General features: G+C 42.3%; 1 protein-coding gene across 1 annotated transcript in view; it reads right to left on the bottom strand.

Moving 5' to 3' along the window:
- Positions 1-21,334, bottom strand: part of LOC115094092 (trichohyalin-like) — a 157,182-nt gene that overhangs the window by 111,679 nt on the left and 24,169 nt on the right. The gene's annotated exons all lie outside the window — the stretch shown is intronic.

Genomic DNA, 21,334 nt, shown 5'->3' with positions numbered 1-21,334 from the left:
GTACCCCGCAAGTGTAACATTTAAAATCTGCCCCATTATCATTTAGGATGAGAAGATAGTTTCAAACTGATTAAGAAATGTGGAAAAAAAAAAGTTCAAGTTTCTTTGGCCTGTTTCCCTCTATTCTAAACATTTTGCCAAGCTGCAGTTAAGATTGCACTATTGGGTGCTTTGTTTTTAAAGCAAATGATTTTGCTTGCAATGTTTATTAGTATTAATACACAAGATTCAGATTATCCTCTTGAGATAGGCATGATTGTCGAAACAAGGCAGTATTGGGTTAGCTTATAACATAAGAACCTAAGATTTTCCATACTAGTTCAAACCAAAGTTCCATCAAGCCCAGTATTCTGTTTCCAACAGTGGCCAATCCAATCACATGTACCTGTCAGGATACCAAAAGGTCAGATTCCATACTGCTTATCCCAGTGATAAGCACTGGATTTCCCTAAGTCTCTATCTCAATAATGGTTTATGGACTTTACTTCCAGGAACTTGTCCAAACCTTTTTTAAACCCAGCTACACTAACAGCTTTTACCACATCATCCAGCAATGAATTCCAGAGTTCAATAATATGTTGCGTAAAAATATATTTACTCCTATGTGTCTTAAATGTATTACCTAGCAACTTCATTGTGTGTTCCCCTAGTCTTTTAATATTTTAAAAGTGTAAACAACCGATTTACATTTACCAGTTCCTCTCCACTCATTATTTTATAGACCTCTATCATATCTCCCCTCAGCCGTCTCTGTCCATGCTGAAGAGCCCTAAACTCTAAATTTTCCTCATTGGGGAATCGTTCCATCCTCTTTATCATTTTAGCCACCCTTCTCTGTACCTTTTCTAATTCTGCTATATCTTTTGTGAGATGTGGAGACCAGAACTGCACACAATATTCAAGGTGCAGTTGCATACAAAGGCATTATGATATTCTCTGTTTTATTCTCCAGGTCTCTCTTAATAATTCCTAGCACACATTGAGCAGAGGATTTCAACATATTATTCATGATGATGCCTAGATCCTTTTTCTAGGTGTGACTGCCAATATGGAGCCTTGCATTGTGTAGCTATAATTTGGGTTGCTCTTTCCTACATGCAGCACTTTGCACTTGTTCACGTTGTGGTTTAACGACATTGAATAATTTGTATTATCAGCAAATTTGATCACGTCACTCATTGTTCCTATCTCTAGGTCATGTATGAATGTTAGAAAGCAGCAGTCATAGTTCAGATTCCTGGGACACCCCACTCTTCTCCACTGAGAAAACTGACCATTTAGTTCTACTTGTTTTATATCTTTTAATCAGTTCTCAATCCACAACAGAATATTCCCTCCTATTTCATGACTCTTTCATTTCCTCAAGAGTCTATCATGAGGTACTTTGTCAAACGTTTAATGAAAATCCAGATACACAATATGCCCGAACTTTAAGAGGCCCACGTATGTAAAATCCAGGCCATGCACACGCCAAGCACATTTTAGAAACAGCCGGCCACGCACATAACCCCCGATACACGCAGAAGTGCCAGGCCATGGAAAAGGGGCGGGGTGGAGAGGGGGCCAGCTGGGACAGCAGCCATTAGGCCCTGTCCCGGGGAAGCGCGCGCCAGCAGCTGGCCAGCGGACAGAACTTAGTCTATTCAGATGAAGTAAGTTCCAAAATAAAAAAAAATAAAATAAAATAAAAGGTAGGGAAAGGGCTTGCAGAGTAGGAAGGGGTAAAGGAAAGTTCCCTTCCAGTCCGCGCCTTAATTAGAGCAGACTGGGAGGTAACTGGGGAAGGCCTATTTGAGTCGCCACGCATTGGTTTTTAAAATGTCCCCCCCCCCCCGCGTGCGCGTGTCCCGGCCCAGCCTACTCACGTGCACATGGGGGAACTGTATTTTATAACATGCGCGCATGTTATAAAATCGAGTCCATGTGAATGCGCCGGGAACCGCATGCACATAGACACACGTGGGCTCATTTGAAAATCGACCCCTATATGAATTGGCTCAACTTTATCTAAGTGTTTATTCATGCCTTCAAAAAAAAGTAGCAAATCGGTAAGGCAAGACTTCTTTTGGATAAATCCTTGTTGACTTGGTCCCATTAAAGTATGTCTATCTATATGTTTAGTAATTTTGTTTCTTTATAAAAGTTTCAACCATCTTTCCCGGCACAGACACCAGGCTCACTGTCTAATTCCCCTGGAACCCTTTTTAAAAGCAGGTGTTACATTGGCCATCTTCCAGTCTTCAGTTACTATAGCTGATTTTAATGATAGTTTACTGATTACTAACAGGTGGTCTGTAATTTCATTTTTCAGTTCTTTCTGCACTCTGGGATCTATACCATCCAGTCCACGTGATTTGCTATTCTTTAGTTTGCTAATTTGCCCTGGTACATCTTCCAGGTTCTCTGAGATTGATTTCATTTTTATCTGAATCATCACCTTTAAATATCACTTCTGGCATGGGTATCTAGCTATGTCTAACAAAGGAACCGGCAACAAAGACAAACTTCACAATCGCTCTTCCATCAAAACAACAGATGTTTGTGAGCCATGTAGAAGTAAAATAATAAAAAGCCAAATTTTTGTAAGGCACCGCATCAGCAAGCCTGACAGCGTATTCTGTAATATCTTACTAGAACCGCCCGGACAACTAATCATTTGCGGCTAGATGACAACACTTGTTTGAATGTTTAAATGACAGTGTTGGCTGGCAAATGTTTGCATACTGTGTCCCAATATTTTTATGATATGTCTAGACAATATTGATACAATTTTACCTGCCCGACAGCGGCCGGTGTTTCACTGCAAGATTGCAGCTTCTTCAGGGGAAAATCAAATCACAACTCTGAAAAGTTTTGAAGAAAGCACGATTCAAAAAAATGGGATAATTGCAATGTAACCATATTTTATACTTAACTGAAGAAGTGTTGATGGAGAGCCAGACCTTAATGTAGAGGACGCCAAGTCTCGAAAAATTCACGGGAACTGGGATAGACACCACTTACGGACCTAGAACAGCTATTAAATAGCCTGCATCTATGTGACATCATGACATATCAGGTGCTATGGTGAAAAGACGCTAAACAACTTCAAAGACAGTCTACAAAATAACACGTAGATCCAGCGATGTGTTGAGTCCTGAGGGATGTACGGTATCTAATCTGTGAATCCACTGCTGTTCCGCCTGTAGCAGTTTGATGTTAAAATCACCACCGCACCAAGAAGACAGAAGTTGCTTGAGGATGCAGACTTTCAGACAATCAAAACAATGGGCTTTATCAACGCAATGCACTACCAGAGGAGCTGATAAGCGATTCTTGTTGAGACACGAGTGATGTTCCACTAAACGAGTTTTGAAGGAATGTGAAGTTTTGCCTATGTACCAAAGATTGCAGGGGCACTGAATTAAATAAATAATACCTGTGGTAGAACAGTTTGTATGATGTTTCAATGTCCAAGTGTAGTTCAGTCTTGTAAAAAAAGATTACAGACGTGTGAATCATAATGTGGCAGACAGAACAAGCCCCACAGGCTTGATGGGAACCAATAACTTTAGTAGTGACATTAATTTGTAGTAATGAGTCAGAATGTACCAGCTGATCCTGTAAATTGCTGGCCCGAGTATATGTGAATCTGGGAATGTCTTAGAATTCTTGATGTGGTTGTAAAACATGCCAGTTGTTACGAATGATATTTCTTGTTTGACTCATGGATGAGAACGGTAGAACACAGGTAAGCTTTTCAATAGTGTCAACAGACCGTGGAAGCAATAGCCAGGTTCGATGAGCAAATTTGGCTTGAGTGTAAGCACGTTTAATGCAACGTGATGGATATCCTCGGGCCTGAAAACACGTGCATAAGTCTTTGGCATGATGTTGGTAATCTGTTAAAGATGTACATAAACGTCGAATCCTGAGAAATTGACTAACTGGAAGGTTTTCTTTCAAACTACAGGGGTGAGCACTTGTGAAATGAAGAAAGGTGTTACTTGATATTGGTTTCCTGTACAGCGTAGTTTCAAAACCATGTGTAGTCTTGATTATGTTGATGTCCAAAAAATGAATGCCGTGATGTATGTCTGCTGTAAAGGGTAAATGGATATTGCATCCATTTAACCACACATGAAACTGATAATGCATCTGATGTATCAGACCACAACAAAAAAAATGTCATCAATATAGTGTTGAATGTATAACGCTCTCTATAAATTTTATAAGGGGATTTTAGTCACGTATCAAATGGTCAAAAAGAATAGCCAAACGTCCCAATTAAATATAGTGCTGAAAAACACCATGTTACGGATTTTTCTCTCATTATAAATGGGCCTCACATACAGGCACAAAGCTCATTGTGTGTGAGCAAAAGTTATTCAATGCCACATTTTAATCATAGGTCCAATAATGATTTTTTTCTTTATGCTTTCACCAGTAGTGAATGCTAGCAATGCGTCTCTGCTGGAAGGAATGCCGCCAAGCTACTAGCACATTTTCGGCCTCTGGACGAAGGCTCCTGCCGAAACACGGTCCGTGTCGGGCCCCGAGACTCTCAGCCTCATGTACTCATGAATTCAAAAACAGCGTTTCTTCATTGAATCTCTTTTGAATCATTAATAAGCTAAGTAACATTTAAATCAAAATACTAATGAATGTTATAACAGATGGGTCACTACTGATGAAAACAAAGAAAAAAATCATTATTGGACCTATGATTAAAATGTGGCATTGAATAACTTTTGCTCACACACAATGAGCTTTATGCCTATATATGAGACCCATTTATAATGAGATAAAAATCCGTAACACAGTGTTTTTCAGCACCATATTTAATTGGGACGTTTGGCTATTCTTTTTGACCATCAATATAGCGTTGCCATGCCACTATATGTGAAGAAAAAGGATTGTTGATATATATCCATTGGTCTTCAAAATGTGCCATGTAGAGATTCACGAGATCGGGGGCCATGGTGGCACCCATTGCGGTGCCACAGATTTGTTGGTAATAACTACCTTCGAAAGTGAAGAAATTTTTTGTCAAGGCTAACTGTAATAGGCGTGTAAAAAAGAGGATGGTATTCTCTGAGGGCGTGGACGTGCTTCAAAATGCTTATACGCAATCTCCATGACCTCATCTTGCAGTATATTTGTGTACAATGATTCCACGTAGAGTGTGACCATCAGTAATGAAGAGGTATCAACAGACAAAGTGTCCAAAAAATGTAGCATATCCTGAGAATCTTTAATATATGATGTTTGAGTGGGTATGCAGGGTGCCAGAAAATGATCTATAAATTTAGACAATGGTTCAAGCAGAGTCCCTCTACTAGATACTATAGGTCTTCCTGGTGGGTGTGCCAAATTCTTGTGAATTTTTGGAAGTATATAAAAAACAGGAACTGTTGTAAATGTTTTCATGAGAAAAGATGCTTCCTGTGACGTTAAAAAACCGGATTGAACCCCATTTTTTACAATGAGCTCAATCTCTTTCACCAGCATTGTTGTAGGATCAGTTTGAAGGGGCTGATAGAACTTGTGGTCTTGAAGAAGACGTTGTACTTCCGCGGTATATTGGCACCAATTCATCAGAACTATTTTGCCCCCTTTGTCAGCTAGCTTGATTATTAAATCAGGATCAAGTCAAAGGTCCTTTAAGGCTTGTGTCTCAAAACGGGTCATGTTAGAAAAAGAGCGTTGATCAGTAAGAGAGCAATGTAGATCTTGTAAGACTCTCTGGTTAAAGGTAGAAATTACTGGATCAGCCGGACCAGGAGTATCCAGGTAGATTTATTTTTTAGAATGGATAAATCTGGACTATTTGGTTGAGTAGTAAAAAAATGTCGTATATAGAGTTTGCGAATGAATTTATACAGTGCCACTTCTAGAGAAAATAAATCTGCTTTGTGTGAAGGGATGAAAGTAAGCCCCTTCTCCAAAACTTTCATTTGGTCTGGGGAAAGTACCACTGAGGATAAATTGTGTATCAAGGATTGTGGTGTGTCTGGGATTGAGTCTGTCTGTAATGCTGTGTCTCGTCTTGCCAATGGACTCCTCTGGAGCGCGGTGACCAACGATTGGCACAACCTCTGCCTAAAAAAAAGAGTTGTCAGCACCAGCTTCATGTGTGAAGGGAATGGCTCCGGTTCTATGTAGAGCCTCGTCTCCAGATGAATCATCACTACCCGAGTCAAATGTGGTCTTATTGGATTTTGATCTGGCTTTATCACTCATCCAAGGGTAAACATAGCCCTGAGTGTAGTCATGTTCATCTCTTTAAAAAATTGAAATACGACAAGTTTCAATGTCAGATTTTAATTTCTCGATGGATTCATTGAGTGTCTGCAGTTGTGCAGTATAGGTGTCTGTATTAGTAGTAGATGATAATTGTTCCTTTATGGAGATGATTTCAGTCTGGATTTCAACGTCTTTCTTTTGAGCGGTTCTTATTATAAGGATCATCAGATCCAGACTGCATTTGTTCAATAGAGCATTCCAATCCTGTATGAATTCTGGATCTTCCTTGTATAAGTGTGGCTCTTTGAGAACTCGTAGGCCGCGTGGAATTCTTTGCTGCCTACAATATTCAAGTAGTGTGTCCGCGTGTAAGGTAGTGCATACTGATCGTCTAAGCAGTTTGTTCAGAGTGGACCATTGATCATTGTCTGATGGTATGCTGGTATCAGTAAAAATAGAAGGTTTGGCTAACAAAGCTTGTAAATCTGCTTCAGAGAAACAAAGGGTCTTCAGAGGTTCTGTTCCTGACATGGCTCATAGAATTTGACATACAACAAAAGAGAGCACCAAACCACGATCCCAAGTATCAAAACTATGCAGGTTCCTTTGTCATAGTTTTGATACTTGGGATCGTGGTTTGGTGTTCTTTTTTGTTGTATTGGTATCTGGCTTACATCTTCCTCAGTAAAGACCAAAGCAGAGCATTCAATTTCTCCACTATGGCCTGGACTTCCCTTAGCGCTCCTTTTACCCCCTTGATCATCTAATAGTCAAACTGACTCTCTTGCAGAATTTTTGCTTTGAATGTACTTGAAAAAAAATTTGTTTTTTTAAATGAGTTTTTGCTTCCACAGCAAGCTTCTTTTCAAATTCTGCCTATGCTTTCCTCATCAGTGCTTAATCTGTTTCCTGTTATCTTCATTTAGATCTGTTTTCCATGTTTTACAAAATATGTCCTTTTGGCTATAATAGCCTCTCTCACTTCACCTTTTAACCATGCCAGCAGTCGTTTTGCCATCCTTCCATCTTTTTTAATGCTTAGAATACATCTGGTCTGGGCTTCCAAGATGGTATTTTTAAACATCATCAATGCCCGATATAAATCTTTGTAGCTGCTCCTTTCAGTTTTTTCCTAACCATTTTTCTCATTTTCTCATAATCTCCCTTGAAGTTTAATGCTATTGCAGTAGATTTCCTTAGCATCCTCCCTCCAGTTATCAAATAAAATTTGATCATGTTATGATCACTATTGCCAAGTGGTCGAAACACCATTACCTCTTTCACCAAATCATGTGTTTCCCCCCCAAGGATTAGGTCTAAAATAGCTCCCTTCCCCCGCACCCTTGTCAGTGCTTGTACCAGCTGCTCCATGAAGCAGTCATTTCAACGAGAAGGTTTACCTCCTTAGTATGTACTTATGTTACATTTACCCAGTCAATTGGAATCACTCATTACTGGGTTGCTATTTTTGTTAGCTTCCCTAATTTCTGTTAGCATTTCATCATCTTTCTGTACATTCTGGCCAGGTGGATGGTAAGTACACCCCCACTGTTATTCTATTCCTCTTCTCACATGGAATTCTATCCATAAAGATTCCAAAGTGCATTTTGTTTTCTGTAGAACTTGTATCCCGTTTGACTATCACAATGTCCTCCTCCTTCCACCAGGTCTGAGACGCCAATTATATCTACCTCTAACTCTCCCATCTTATTTTCTTTTAGACTTTTAGCGTTTGTACATAGACATTGCAATGTTTTTATTTTGTTTGAGAGAAAGGAGGAAATGCAGAGCCAGGAATGGGAAGGAGAAAGAGGGGAATGCAAGGCACGACATGGCAAGCTATAGGAGGAGAATGCAGGGGAAGGAGCGGAGGGTATGAGAAGAGAGGGAGAGGGAGAGAGAAGGTGCTTTACTAGAGCTGCTGCCAACAGAGGGATCGCTGCACCTTCACTGCCAAAGGAGACAACACCGAGTCAGGGCGATGGAGAGCGTAATTCTGAATATCTGCCCCGGGTACAGAAAAAGCACACACACACACACACACACAGAGCCAGCTCCCCATCCCTGGAACAGCTGATGGAGGCACCTTGCTCCCTCTGAGTTTGAGCCGCACAGCGTCCATATTCTCGCATTGATCCCGCAGTCTGTTTTGAGAAACCCGTGCGGGAATAAAGGCACAGTGCAGCTCGTGCTCGTAGAGGACGGCACAATGCCGGGCATGCAGGGTGGCAGCAGGACCAGTGGGGTTGCACAGAAACCTATTGCAGGTTGGATTTTGGACAAGGCTGCCCCAGAGGGAGTGTATTCAGTTCAGTGAATCCGAAGTTTGCTGTGTGAAGCATCGTGAGAGAGCAGCTGCCTGCATGGAGCTAAGCCAAAGGGACTTGCAGGAGAGAGACAGCATTAGCATGGAAGCCATCTCCAGGTAACGTGAGAGGTCTGGGGGGAGTACACAGTTCTGCCAGTGAGAGTGGTTCATCGATAAGGATCTAGATTAGTGGGTAAAAGAGAATCTTCTCAACTCACATACTCTAAGATTACATCAGACCAGCGTTTCTCAACTGCCAATCCGTGGAAGGGCACCGGCTCCCGCCAGCATGTCGGTCGCTCTGCAGAGCGATGGCGATTGCAGGAAGATGAGGAGGAAGCAAAGATCTGCCCTGCACCCTTGCACCACGGCCAAGCGATACTTTTCCTAGCCCTCTCTCCCTACCCTATGGACCTTGCTTCCAGCCGGAGCCAGCCATGTTGGGCCCGGCTCTTCCTGCACCCTGGACAGATTTTCAGAATTACCTCCCCCCTCCCCACTTTGACTTCCCAGGGGCTGTCCCAGCACGGGACCTTCTCCTTTGCCAGCAGAGGCGCAGCTGTCCCTCTAGTGGTGGCAGCTCCAGCAGAGCACAGCACACCCTCTCTTTCCCTTCCTACCCAGCACACCCCCCCCCCCCCCCCCTTTCCCAGCAAGCCCTCTTTCCCCTGCATCCCCTCTCTCCACTCCTTGCCCTATATCCTCCCTTTTCTCCCCTCCACTGCTTGCTCTAGTCCCCCTCCTCCCTCAACTACTTACCCTTCATCCCCTTTTCTGTCCCCACCCACTCCTTGATCGGCTTCTTTCTCCCCCCCTCCATTCCTTGCCAGCAGAATCCCCTTCTCTTCCACCCAGCCCTTGCCAAGCAGCTTCCCCCCACCCTCCTCCTCAACCCCTGTTCAACAGCTACCCCTCTCCCCTAACCACCTGCTCAGCAACAGAAACCCTTTCTCCCTGACAATCCCCTGCCCAGCAGCAGCAGCCCCCCCCCATCTCTCTCTGCCCCCAAGTTCCTACCCAGCAGGCTCCGTTCTTTGGCTCACCCAGTGGTAGCTCCCTCCCCTCTCTCCTCCTTGTATCATCATTCGGGCTGTAATGCTGTAGATCTTTTTTTTTTTTTGCTGTGACAGCAGCAATAGCTTCGGAAACTCAAAATAAAATAAGCAAAGGGGCTTTGTGAGCCATCATGCACCCACAGGCCCCCCGAGGCAGCCCCCCCCCCCCCCCCCAACCCTTCTCCCCCCCAACCTAATCCACTGCAGTATCCCAACAATCGGAGTGGCTGGAGGTCCCCCCCACAGGACAGATTTAGGATCCACTTCCCTAGGTTCTTCAGTCTTTCACGCCTTCCCCCAATTTATTTTCAGAGCCATAGTCACAACCTCCCCCTCCCCCCTTCTGAGATTTTGATAGTTTAACTCAACAATCATTGTGTCCTCACTACAACCCTTCCCAGAATAATCCTGTAATATCATGTAACTGGACTTTAAAATATTTAAGTTTGTGTTGCATGTGTACACACACACACACACACGCGCGCATGCACATAATGCAAATATGTTGCAGAAATCATGATGAATGTGTTACCTGTAATTTCTGGAGATAAAGTGCAAAAAAAAACAAACAAAAAAAAAAGAAGCCCAAGAAATATATACATTTAACAATTCAAAGAAATTCAGACTTACATTATTTGAAGGTAATCTCTGAAATAGCTGGTTGGACTGAACAGGAATGTTTCCCCTTACTAATCACCACAGGAAAAGCAATTAAACTGTTTCACAAAGTCTCTGCATTACCAGGCGCTTTGTAGAGTAACACAAAACTGTGCAAAAGGTCACTCCACCTATTTAGCAAAGCTGCCACAACAAGAGAGCTTTAACTCCCAGAACTCAAACCGGAAAACTAGTGATTCTCACATGCAACGACGGCATATAAAACATCCCGGCTACAGGCCTCCTTAAACTGGCCATTATTTAAACCGTAAGAGGGTCAGGTTGCAGATAAACAGCCAGGAAAAAGGAGAATTATCTGCAACCTGACCTTCAGGATTTTGCTAACCACCTCGTCCATAAAGTCCACGTACCTTCTCAACAATACAGAATTTTGCTAATTTTATTTACTAACCCTATTAATCAGAGCTCGATCTCTGAAAGAAAGGGACGGTAACTTTCAAAGCGACGCGCAGGCGCACATGTGACCGCATTCAGCCCACGCCCAGGGACACGGCTATTTTTATAATCGTATGCGAGTTCATGCGCACAATTTTAAGTGGGTGCACGCCCGTTTGCACAAATCCCGCTTCTACCGCCTAAGTGGGGAGATTTTAAAAGGGACACGCACAGACATCACTGCTATAAAACCAGTTGGTTCCCAGTTCAGGGAGGTGGTCTTCCAAACCCCCCCTAGTTTAATAGCCTTCCTCCCCCCACCCCCCACACTAAGCCCCGACCTTTAAAACCCCCCAGATCTGCCTAGATTTATCACTTACACACCATCCATATCAGAAATAAAAAAAGTTACGCAGCACGGGATCCCGGTGGGGCGCCTGTGCACATGAGTGAGTATTTCCCTGTAAATTTCAGGTTGCAACCCCGGAAAACCCAAGACCCGCCCCTTTTTTAAAACTCCATTTGTGCACGCGGCAGGAGAAACGCACGTACCCAGGCAGCTTTCATAATCCGCTCGGCGCATGCCGGCCCGACATATTGGCCCATCCCCTGATTGATGCGCACGGCGGGCTCTTAAAACTCACCTTTAAGTTTACCCTTATTGCGATCACTTCCAGGTTGCTGGAACTGAACTGAACTGGAAAGTCTTATGACCACGCTAAAAAAATTCCTTCCCTGCTTTGGATCCTTGTCCCTTTTCCACGCTTTACGTTCTCAGAGAGGAATTTTTTTTTTTTTGTTTATGAAATTTTAGGTCTTATTATATAAATCATTCCATTCAGGAAGGCATAGTACCCTCTATATGAAAAAGGGCAGCCATTCGCCCATTTCTCAGAGAAGGAAAAAGCTTCCCAAAGATGCACCAATGAGTTTTTGCCCAAGTTCGGATTTCCTCTATGAACACGACAAATTACTAGAAAAAGTGGTACATACCCAGCTTTCAGATCCCATTAAAGATAATATACCTACACCCACATCGGTGTGGTTTCCCTGCTAAACATAGCACAGAAACCCTTTTGTTATTGGTAACTAACTTTTTATACAAGAATTTCATCAGGGTGAGGCAGTTTTTGCAATTTTTTTTGTTATTTTAGACATTGCATGTGCCTTTGACACAGTGTGTCACTAAGCAATGTTGGACTGATTAAAATTGCTGGGACTGTAAATTAATGATTTACATTTTATTTAGATTCAAGATAAGTTTTATGTGATGGTATGGCATCCGCTTGGTTTTCTATTTCCTTGGAGGATCCTCAGGGTTCAGTTTTATCATCAGGCCTTTTTAGGGCCTCTTGTGTCCTTTACTGGAATACCTATCAATTCATTTTTAAATTTATGCTGACGACATGCAGATAATTTTCCCTGTGAAGAATAATTTATATGCAACTTTAGCCTTCATTACTTAGAGTTTATCAAAAATCAATTTCTGGAGGAATCAAAATCATTTGACATTAAAATATTGATAAAACAGAAATGGTCTTTTTTTTCCCAAATCCCCAAGTTTTTTAGAAAAATTTAGCATTCATAGTTTGCATATTCTGGGTAAATCAATTAGCTTTAAAGACTCAACTTGCAATTTAGGCTTTTGGTTTGATTCAAATCTAAGTTTTAAAGTACAAATTCAACACACTGTCGGATCTGGATTTTACAAACTGCGCTTGCTTTGCTTTTTAAAATGTATCCCTGACCAAACTGATTTTCGGACAGTAGTCCAAGCCTTATATATTGGCTTACCTCAAACTTCTTTAAAAGCATTACAGGCATTGAAAAATTCTGCAGCTCGCCTTCTACTAGGGGCACAACACTGGAAACTTGTCTCTTTGTTTCAGACTCTTCAATGGTTGTCAATATGACAGCGTATTACATTTAAAATGTTAAGTTTTAATATTTAAAATATTAAAACAAAATAGTCCAAATTATCTAACTGAATTTCTAAATATATGGTCTCAGGATATATTTTTTCTCAACATCCCTTCTACAAAAGCTGCTTATTTAAGATGCACTCCGCATCGTGCATCTTCGTTACGGGGCCCATTCTGTGAAACAGTTGCAGCTCTTAGATGTAAAGGTGTTCAGAAAACAATTTAAAGCCAGCAGGCTTTTTATCGGATTTGATAAATTAAATGTGTATATTGCATATTAAGGTTAAAATTACGTGGTTTTTAATTTTAGGACTTTTTTTTAATGCGATTTTATTTTTACCTTTGTAATCCGCTTAGCACATAATATATATATTTGCTAGATGTGTGCTGAAGTAAGCGTGCGGCTACTGGGCGGTGCTTAACATGGGCACTCAGAGGATAAGGCTTTACTGTGAGCCCAAAAACTGGACACACAAACAAACAGGATGTACAGCGAGATGCATACACCGAATCGACAAGCCTGTAGAAGGCGGCCTAATAAAGCACACAAAAAGTCGTTGCGGCCTACCACATAGCTCGCAGCAAAATCACCAGAGTGGGGCCCAGCCTAGATAGGCTGCTCAACCCGCCAGGCTGCCCACATCCCTCGACATCCCACGGAGCGGGACGAATGTCGGAACAGCATGCCAAGCATCGAGACCGAAGGGAGGAGGAAGCCCTGCAAGTAAAACCTCCTGCTAGGTTTTGGCTGAGCACAGAGGGTCTCCATCCGAGGGGGAGGGGGGAGAGGGCATTTTCCATCACCACTGTGCTCGGCTTCCAGCATCTGCTGCCTTTCAGCTGCTCAAGCAGCTGAGCCCACACCGGAATACCGGCTACTGAGCCAAGGCACACCTCTGAGGGACCACGGAAATCACCTCAGGAAATCTCAACTGGGGGAGGGACCATTTGGTATCACTGCAGCAGAGTGGGGCGGTAATTTTCTTCCTTAATTCTCCTTCTTAAAATAGAAGCAATCCCCTATAGGGGAAATGCACGTCCATGGTCTCCCGGAGATGGAGAATACTGGCAGGCTGATGATGTCAGTACAGGGGTATTTATTTATTTTTTAAAAAATTTCTATACTGTCGTTTAGTTATGTACCATCACAACGGTTTACAGGGAGGCACAAATATTTAAGTATGTGTAAACTATTCTAACAAGAGTGCCCATAAGGTTTTGGTTACAAGTTTTCATAAAATAATGTATATGATAATTGACATAGATCTAGTCCATTTATATGAATGATAAGGTAATCACACAAGTAGTGTGTTTTATACTGAGTTTCTCTAATATTAGCGGTAAAATTCGATAAAAATAAAAATGTACTTTCATGTCTAGGTGACTTTATGCTGCGCGTTGATGTTTCTTTATCTTTCTTATTCTCCATTCTCTCTGTGAAATGCTTTTTTGAAAAGCCATGTTTTTAAACTTTTTCTGAATACTTTTAAATCACTTTGTAATCTTGTTTCGCGTGGCATCGTATTCCACTGTGTTGGTCCAGCTAAGGACAGCGCTCTCTCTCTAACTTGGGTCAGTCTCACTGTTTTGACTGAGGGGATGGTTAGAAGACTATTGGCTGACCTAAGATTTCTTTGAGGGACATGTAAGCGGAGCGCCGTGTTTAACCAATCAGCTTTTTCCTCGTTGATTAGTTTGTGAATTGTGCAGAGTGTTTTATATTTAATTCTTTGTTCTATTGGCAGCCAGTGTAATTCGGCCAGTGTTGGGTGATGTGTTCTCTTTTGCCTGTAAGTACTCTGGCAGCAGAGTTTTGTAAGATTTGTAGCGGTCTTATTGTTGAGTACGGTAATCCTAGAAATAGTGTGTTGCAGTAATCTGTGCTCGCGAAAATAAGTGCCTGTAACACTGTTCGAAAGTGTGCTTGGGTTAGCAAGGGTTTTAGCCTCCTGAGGACCATGAGTTTGGTGTAGCCTTCTCTAACTTTCAGTGATATGTGATGCTTAAGGCTGAGTTCTGTGTCAATTATTACTCCTAGGTTTCGAGCTTTATCGGTTAGATCCACTATCTGATTATTTTAAGTCTTATGGGGTTTTGAATCAACCCAATATTTTTTCGTTCAAGGTGTATAAATTCCGTTTTTTCGATGTTGATCATCAGCTTGCTCCATCTCCATCTGCTGGTAGGAGTGCATAACCTACTTGTTCTGGATTCATTATCTGACAGGATGCTAAGAAATTGTGCATTTATAACAGATTTTACATGAAAAAAAAAAAAAAAAAAAAAAAAAAAAGACACAGAGGTTAAAATATTACTTCCATGTATATTATATTTACATGCATTACTGTGGCACCAACCAGACACACAAAAATAAATAAAACGACACTTGGAATCCATAATAGTATTAGCCCTATTGTAATACACTGACAGTCCAATGCTATATCGTGCGCTGAGCCTAGTGCACAGGCTAACGAGCTCTTGGACACGCGTTTTGGACGTGGTAGGCTAACACCTGATGCAATAACGGGATTGGAATGTCCAAAACATGCGTCCAAACCAGTGCATAGCTAATAGTGCTCATCACATGGTGGTTAGGTCAGGTTAGAGAAACGTACGCCCATTAATTGAGCGTCTGTTTTCCTAATTGGCATACAGCCACTTCTCCTGGCGCCCAATGCCATGGACTCACAATTTATCCCTAGTGCGCCCTTTTTAGCTTGACCCCTCATTTAAATCCTGCATTGCGTGCCCAGGCGAGGTGGCTAGGCACACATTAGGAGAGTGGGTGCTCGATCATGAGCTTCCCGTTTTACACGAGCCAATATTGCATCAGCCTGAATGTGTGGACTTGGCCCTCAGAAAGCCAGGAGTAAACTGAATTACAATATCGATATAGTAAACCTCCTATATCAAAAGAGCACTAAGTGCCAACCCTCAAATAGTAACAACCCCACCTATGAAAAGTCAGCACTGCAAATATTACACCAGGCTCTAACACACCAATACAGTATACCTCCTATTAGGAAAATACACACAAGCCAATCTGCTATAAATCCCTGCACTAAAATTGCATGCGAGCAGAACACCTCACCTTGGTCATAAATGCATAATGCAGATAGACCCTCATCAAATACAGAATAAAGAGAACATAAAGAATAAACAGAAACATGCAGAAAAACCTGAACTGGAAACCATAACAAGCTGGACTTTATATGCAGTGCAATAATGGAAAAACAAATTCACCACCATTCCTCAGAAAACATAAAACAATAACATCAAGAAATCTGAATCAAAAATAAAGTCATACTGTAGCGTATTCGGACTGGCTGCAGCCTCAGAAACAGTTTCAGGAACACAAGACTTGACTAACTTGGTTTCGAGTGCAATTATTTACTTACAGTGCGTCACACGTGCATAAATCAAAGTAATAGCTCACTTTGCATCAGGCACACATATTAAGTAGAGATACAGCACACGGATATCCCGTAAGGTCCTACCAGCTCCCCTGAGGCCTCTTTTAGCTCTCTAGGCCTGGGTTCTTATGGTAGGGTGAAGGGAACCTCCCTTCACCCAGAATCCCTTGTGGCCTTCTGCCTTAAGGAGACCTGGATTAAAAGCTTGAACCAGGCTCCTTAAGGTAGAATGAGGGAGTTGTTGGTACATTTCGTCACACATCACACATACTAATAAAATATGCATCTTTCAAAACAGCTGACAAGTAGAACAACAACATCCAATAATTAAAAAAAACTCATTTACATATTTTTAAACATTTCCAAAACACTGATAGAATATTTCAATACATCAGATACAACACCCAATAAGTAAAACTAATAAGGATTTTAAAATATTCTTCACTCTTAATATCTGGGAACTTGTGATTTCCAGTCTCCCTGACCCAGAGATTGTTGGGGGAGGGTGCACAAACTTTATCCTCCACATGGGCACATACACATTTGCTTCCCTCTCGCACACACATGCTCCCTCTTCCCTCCGACCCCCGCCCATGCATGCTGTCTCCCCCATACATGCTGTGTCTCATGTGTGTGCACACACACAAGGGTTCTCACACTGGCAGTTACCCAGGCCAGCATCAATATCTCCCACTCTGTCCCACCTCCTCCTCTCCTCCACCATCATCCCTTCTCACCCCCTCCTCAACCTGCCAATGTCGCCTCTCTGTTCCTGCCTCCTCCCCAGTCTAGCACCAATATCTCTATCTCCCCATTCTCTTCCAAACCAGGACCAGTATCCCTCTCTTCCCCTCAGGGTCCCCCTGTCTCCCCACCAGCCAGTCCAGTACTAGTACTTCTCTCTCCCAGGAACATCGCTTTCCCTATTCCCCCCCCCCCCCCACCCAAACACAATCAGCATCCCCCATCTCAAGCCAAATACTGGAATAACTCTCCAAGTGTTTTCCTACCTGCACTGCTCAGCCTCTCGCATGTCTGCAAAGCCTGAATACAGGAGTAGAGAGTTTCTCCTGCCATGTGCTCCTTTTTAGCTGCAGCAATGGACACACGGTATCGTCGTGCCGGCACAAACTAGGCCGCCTAGGAACCTCCTCGGCAGACAGCTTCTTTACCTGCTGCTTCAGTGCCTCCCTGCCTCACACCTCTGTTTCACTCTTGCTTAGCACTGCGTCTACGTGGCTGTCAGTGTTTTAGCACCGTGAAAGCGCCGTTCAGTCCTGGGAGGGAGGGAAGCGGTAGCAGCTGCGCTACTTTGATTTGCAGAAGTCTCAGTGTGGCTGGCGGCTGTGGTGCCGGCGCAGGGGTGCCCTTCGGGACCTGGGGCCTGCGGCCATAGGCGAGGTATGGCACTGTCCCTTACATGCTGCTTGGGAGAGGAAAGATGCAGGCAGCTGTTCTTTGCTGCCTGAGATTCAGGGCACTGGCCAATAGAGTCATCAGCTCAATGCCGTGTGTGTTTATTTCCATAGGTAAAGGCAGCCCTGCTGATGACGCCCCCTAGGGTTCTGACAGTGCCCAACATGTGTCCGAGTTACTGGAGTGGAGGGGCTGGGACGGGAGGGAAGGATGTCGAGATTTGTTCCTGGGGGAGGGGCGGGCATATGCTGAAAATCTCCCACTTGGTGGCTCTGAATGAGAATAATATAACCTATTTGATCCCTGGGTTGGAACTTACATTTGACCCATACGCTCAGGACAGAAAAACCTAAAACTGAGTACATTCAAATTGTAAATATTAGTTTATGTCCATAAGAGTCAGACTAGTTGAAACCACATCTGGAGTTGTCCACAATTATTCCTTGTACTGGCTCAAGTTATTAGGGATATGCATTTGTTTACCAAAATTTCCTATTTCATATTAATTTGTTTTTAAAACAAAACAAAAGAAAAACAAACAAAAAAAAAAACTTCATTTGTTTTTTGTTTTATTTTGTAAAAAGAAATTGGAAGTGCAGTCAGCAAATCCCGCTGAACCCCCCCTCCCCCCCCCCCCAATGCTGCCAAATAAAATCTTGGACCCCGCACCTCGGTGCCGTCCTCCACAGCATTCTTGGATTTCCCAAAACCATTTCTTATCCTATCTGTGGGTCTTCAATGGGCAGAAGTGATCCCCAACTATTCCTGTCCTGCTGTTTTTCAAAAATGGCCGTCTGTCAACCATTACTCCTATCCAGCAAAGTAGCACCAGCCTTGGGTCAACCAACGGCCATGTTAAAAACCAGTAAGAGTGGGAGGAAGTGACAGCATGCCTCTAGATGGCTGCCCGAACAAGGAGCTCCCGATGTCCTCAAAATAAATCCCCAGATATCAGAGACATCTCTCCAGTTTCAGCAGCATGAGAACTCCGTACGAGAATCTGAGATGAAAAGAGATATTGGTGTGCAAAATGTTTTCCCGATTTGAAGCAGTTTTCATTTATGGCAGTGGCAGCACTCAAAGAAGAAGGCCCGATAGAGGTAGGTTCGGTAAGCAACAGCAAGGCAGAACCAGGATAGGAGAATGGTGCAGCAAAAAAAAAATATATATATATATATAGGTGAGACTCAGATACCCAGCTGAGATATCCTCACCCGAGCCGATTTTCAAAGTTAGTTTGCTGAATTACAGAAAGATTTGGGCACTGTAAAAGCTGAAATTTTAACAGTGACTTAGCTTAGGAGAGATTTTCTCAAACTTGGCTCACTGGTGGAGGAAACAGAGGGTCGCTTGGATGTGAATGACACAGCATTAGACAAACATAAAATGTCAATTGATGAGCTGAGACGAGTCTGGAGAAATGAGGGACTGTCTAGAAGACTTAGAAAACAGATCAAGAAGGGGGAATTTATGAATTAGAGGAGTGCCAGAGGAAGCGGTGTTTCTAGACTTATTCATAAGCGTCATCAATTATCTGTATATTGCTTCTTGGCCTGAGTGAGGAGACAGAGGAAATGCCAAAACTGAATGTAAGAGGTTGCAGAGAGCTATGGCCAAACCCAAAAATAATTTTATAAGAGACAATCTGCTTCTATAGGTCTTCAAACAAAGAAAAAGTATTAAATATGGTCAGGAAAATGGAAGCGACCCAATGGAAAGGTCACAAAATGGAGATATTTCAGGACATATATCTCCATTGACAAAGAAGAGATGGGAATTCAAGGATTGTTTTACATATTCTACGCAAGGATCAGATTAAATATCAATGGCTATTTCCCTTTGGTGTGAGTTTCACTATAACTGAAGTAACATCAAGAGTCAAGTCAGTGGATGAGATAGATGGCTGAGATATTAATGGCAGCAGGGAAACTACCACATCAGTTCAGTAACACTGGCACAACTTCCTCCAGCAGCCAGATGGTTGCCTGATTAAGTGGCAAGAGGCTGTAATGGCAATCTGGAGGATTGTTTTCATCTAGGAGTTGTAATTGCCTGAAGAGTGGCTCTAAATATATTGTTGGTGATAACTTATCAAGGCTGGTCTTAATGAAAGCGAGAGAGAGAGAGAGATTCGGGCTAATAAAAAAAAAAAGTGTTATGTATGGTTCCTTTACAATGTTCATGTTGAGAACAAAATATCCATAATGGAGTTAAAGATGGAAGAGATTATTATAATTATTTAAAAACGTATAAACAACTTAATTTTTAAGTGGTTTATAATAAAAATACACATAATCAATAAAATATACATAAAAGGAATATTATATAGCCATTGTGTAATAGCAATAGACATTGACAAACACTGGAATTCAAAAGTGGTTAACCACTTAGCAGCATCAACACCTCCAGTTACCAAAAGATTGCTTCAAGGTAAATATCTCATATTTATATAAACCACCTCTGGATACCTACTTTCTGCCATCATGATCAGCCTACGTATTACCTCTTAAAAAAAGGATACCACCAATACCAGAAAAAAAGAAGAGGAAAGAAAAAAAAAATATGGGGGTCTCTAATTTACATCATTCCCCATTGTTCCCTTTCCATTATCTTTCCATACAAGACTAAAAGCTATAAAATATGACGACAAAGAATTAAGGCTATATGGTTTCATACGCCTGATGTAAAAGATTCAGGTAGATTTTAAAAGCGTTGCGCACGCAAAAATGGCCCCAAACACTTGTAAGTGGGCCACGCGCGAGCAACACATATTTTAAGAAGCCGGGAAGTACGTGCGTACATGCCTGTGTGCACGTCAAGAATGAGGAGGCAGAAAAGGGACAGGGAATGGGAATTACGCAGGTAACTTTACTACTGGTCCTGATGAGGTGCAAGCCTGGGAGGGGGAGAGAGAGAGAGCATGCGAGAGTGAGACTCTTTTAAAGGGCCAATCTGACACGCTATATCTCTCCCACTGTAAGAGGGGCACTTTCAACTCAGGGTGGGTTTTTTTGGTGGGGGGCAGTGTTACATTGGTCTGCCTAAGGCACAAGGGTCTGTAGACCATTATAACACCACCCCCCCAAAACCTCACCCTGTAAGTGCCCCTCGACTTACGAACTCAATTGGTTCCAGAGGGCTGGTTGTAACTCAAGGCTATTTTTTCCATAGGCAATAGAAATACCCATAATGCGTTCCAAACCTCCCAAAAGCACCCCTTACCTAATCATTTCTATAATAAACAAACAATGGTTGTATAATGTCTGTAATTACCAGAAACACCAATAATTTCCTAATGTAGTCACCAAAAAGTTATAAAATGTGCCTAGCCTACCAGAAACAACAATTTCACCTCCTCCACCAGTTCCTTTACGATATCTGCATATGGACTCTCTACCAGGTAACATCAAGCTAGGTTGAGAGAACACTGCACAAATCTCATCTCTGGGTGGGTTTCCTCACTCCAAAGTTCATCAAATCTTCACAAGAGTGCACTGTTCTGTTCGTATGTCACACTCTGCATGTCAAAGATTGTAAGCCCTCTGGGGATAGGGAAATACCTACAGTACCTGAATGTAAACCGATGTGATATCTCAGATCGAATGTCAGTATATTAAATAAATAAATAGATAAATAATAAAGTGGGCCCCTAACCCCTACATCTCACCTCGAGTATCTAGGTGGGCCTCATATACTTGTATAAATACGTACCTAGTGAGAGGGCACTACAGTTAGGCACTCTCTCTCTCTTTCTGTAACTGAAAACCAGACAAGTTGGTCTTAACTGAAGGGTCCACTGTATATAGTGTGTCAGACTGGCCCTTTAAAAAAGAGACGCCTTAAGTGTGGTAGGGATATTTTAAATGGTACCCGTGCGATCACACCTTTTAAAATTACTTGATAGATTTTAGTCAACTTTCTGAACGAGATACAAGCCCATTT

The sequence above is a fragment of the Rhinatrema bivittatum genome, chromosome 6, assembly GCF_901001135.1.
Source record: "Rhinatrema bivittatum chromosome 6, aRhiBiv1.1, whole genome shotgun sequence".
NCBI lineage: Eukaryota > Metazoa > Chordata > Amphibia > Gymnophiona > Rhinatrematidae > Rhinatrema > Rhinatrema bivittatum.
This window is presented reverse-complemented; position numbering and strand designations above follow the sequence as displayed.